Source organism: Phoxinus phoxinus (assembly GCF_949152265.1).
Source record: "Phoxinus phoxinus genome assembly, chromosome: 25".
NCBI lineage: Eukaryota > Metazoa > Chordata > Actinopteri > Cypriniformes > Leuciscidae > Phoxinus > Phoxinus phoxinus.
The window spans coordinates 7,619,611-7,622,847 of record NC_136900.1 but is presented as its reverse complement, the minus strand read 5'-3'; the positions used below and the strand labels follow the sequence as shown (position 1 = coordinate 7,622,847).

The 3,237-nt window shown below is 32.7% G+C and overlaps 1 protein-coding gene across 4 annotated transcripts in view; it reads left to right on the top strand.

The window, feature by feature from the left end:
- The first annotated feature begins 2,937 nt into the window (after positions 1–2,937).
- mon2 (MON2 homolog, regulator of endosome-to-Golgi trafficking) overlaps positions 2,938–3,237 on the top strand; it is a 63,469-nt gene continuing 63,169 nt past the window's right edge. For all 4 annotated transcript variants that reach the window (XM_079604416.1, XM_079604414.1, XM_079604415.1 and 1 more), the window contains exon 1: positions 2,938–3,237. This exon is cut by the window's right edge and continues 147 nt beyond it. The gene's annotated coding sequence lies outside the window, so the exon portion shown is untranslated.

Genomic DNA, 3,237 nt, shown 5'->3' with positions numbered 1-3,237 from the left:
AAAAATATATATATATAATTGTTTCCCATTTTTAAAATATAATTTTGTGTAACTTTAGCCACTTTATACATATTCATATTATATTATATTATATTATATAATTTTATGGGATTTGCATTAAATTGATCAGACTATTGATCAAAAGTTACACAAAATTATATAAAAAATGGATGAATATATATATATATATATATATATATATATATATATATATATATATATATATATATATATATATATATATATATAATTGTGTTCCCATTTTTTTAAATATAATTTTGTGTAACTTTTTGCCACTTTATATGTATTTATAATAATTATATAATTATGTAATTTTTATTGGATTTGCATTAAATTGATCAGACTGGCAAAAGTTACCCAAAATGATATCAAGATTTTTATATATATATATATAAATTCCACTTTTAATTTACATTTGTAACTTTTGCTATTTTATATATTCATAATAATTATATAATTTTTATTGGATATCATTTTTGTTCAAATTATCACAGAACTGCTGGGATAAAAGATTATAGTTCGGATACAAACTCTTTAAATCACCCTTTGAAAGTATACGTGTTGGTTTAAATAAAGATTGAATCAATTACATCGTTACACCAGTAGGTGGCGACAAGTGACTGTTAAAATTGTATTTGTCATTGAATCATTAATTAGAGATTTGTTCAAAAACGCTGATTCACCCACTAATGAAACAAGTGGAGTATTTATGAATGAGTCATTGAATCATTCGCTCAACCGATTACTTTTTTTTTTTTTTTTAATTCAACTTTATTAAATCAACCGTTTTGTTTAGTTGTCTATTCAGAATCGTGGGAGAATCGTGATCTCTATTTTAAACAATTTATCCAGAACCGTGCAGCTCTTATAATGTCATTTCAAACCTGTTTTTCTTTGACTTTATTTCTTCTGCTTTCAGTAATATTGACACTTTAAAAGTTGAACTTTTAAAAGTTGACAATCTGAGTAGATTCAAAACGCCTCGAATCGAAACGGGAAGATCCTTGCAATTCACCCAAAAGCCTTTTGGATCTTCAAAATGATGGAGCGAAGGATTTGCATTAGCTGTTTAGCTCTAGTGTTGTTTATTAAGGAAACGTGCACTCAAAAATGCTATTTTTTTTTCATTGTTTACGCACCCTCATGTCATTGCAAAACTGCATTTCTTCAGTGGAACACAAAAAAACAGTGATTTCATTGTATTTTATTGTGTGTTCTAGAGGGGGGAAAGTACGTTTTGAACGGCATGAGTTCAGTAAATATCATAACTTTCATTTTTCTGTGAACTATTTCCTCCATCAAACCCTTTGCCCAGCCGGTGGCAGAGAGGAACGCAGTCAAAATAGATGTTGGAAACCCAAACTGGAGAGTCTTTAGGACTGTTTCGGTTCATACAATCAATGCATCTGCTTTCTAAGGAAGCAAAACAGTGTTTTTAGAATCCATGTGGATGTGCATTATAAATACAGCGAAGCCTGCGAGGTTTTATACGCAGAATGCATTAGTTATTAAAGCCTATGAAGATGTTAGATGTGAAGTGCAGAGGAATGCGTGATGTGAAACAGTTACGGTGTTACACAGGGTTATTGATCAATACTTTTGTGCACTTGAGAGTGTTTTAGGATATAAATCATTGTATCTCACGATTTTGTATTTTTATTGCGAAACTTTATTAAAGCAGAGTACGTGTCGTCTAGAATTTAACAAAATGTGTGATAAATGTGTCAAATTTTAACGTCTGCACAAATCAATCAGACTGATGCCGAGGGCCGATCAGATTGTGTGTTTTCACTGGTACATGTTGTGATGACGTATATGAAGTGTCCTGTAAGCAGACCAACTGCAGTCTTTGTGTATATAACCTGTACAGAAAGCTTGAGTTTTGGTTTTACAACTTTGTAAATGTGTTACATTTGAGCCAGATATACTGTATTACTCATGTACATTACATCAATTAAAGTAAAAACTGGAATGCACTTGTTTGCGTAGTATTTAATCCAGCATTTGAAATCAGACAGGAACGGATCATTGTAGCAAAAAGCTGTTGCATTAACATAAATTGCAATGGTTTTGTTCATTTTACGTTAATGTGAAATGAAAGTACGTGTTAAATTAATAATTTGAAATGGAAATGCATTGAAATGCACTTGCTTTGCTAAAAGCATTTTTTTCCTCATAAAATGAGACTTATTTGCATGAACAGAAGAATGCATAAAGCTAAAGAAGCTCTCTAAGGAGCAAAATCATAGCATTTAGAGGTTACATATGATCAAATATCAACAATAAAATAAATTTGTTCTATGTTAATGTAAGATTTCTTGTATTAACCCATTGTGAATAGGCTACTTAAATTTTCATCTAAGTCACTTTGGATAAAAGTATATGTAAATGCATCTATCTGATGAGAATATTGCAACGTGAGAGTGAGTGAGTGTGTGTGTAACCATAAATAGGATAAAATATCAACAATAAAGTATGTAAATAGCCTCAATAATGATTATTTACGTGCATTTAAGAGCTGTTAAAATGTGTTATATATTTAGTTCAGTATTATAATATAATATTGTGAAAATAGCCTCAATAATGATTATTTACGTGCATTTAAGAGATGTTTAAATGTGTTAATGTTAAAGATTTAGGCTCAGTATTCAGTATGTTGAAGTAACCTATAATTCCTGAGGTAAATTTAACAGCATCGGACTTTAAAAATATAATCGAATATCCAACACGATCTCACGAAAGTGCGTATCGAATTTGCAAAACTATTTTTGGCGTATAAATGGCACGAGAAATAAAATTCATGAGATCGGGCCGGGATATCACGTACTTCTGAGTGTTTTGTTTTGTGAAATCACTGCAGTTCCCCTGAGCGCCTCGCGGGGGCGCCAGAGCCCCTCCCTCTCTGCGGATCCGGTCAGTGTTTACGGAAGTGACGCCTGACGTGACGTGTCATTTTCCGCACAGGCATTATGGGGATCCAGGAATGAAGAAAAAACCATGAAACTCAGGCGAGAAGCGCACGTATAGATCATAAACATCACACAGAGCCTCTCGATCATAACGATCAGCATGAGTATGACCATGTGTGCGACACACGAGAGCGCGCGCGGCTGAAGACGGACTCGTTTATTGATGTGTGTGAAGCTGCAGCGAGCGATATTTATGTGTCTCGCGCTGGAGCCGAAACACCCCGCTCGGTTTAATTGAGTTATTAAT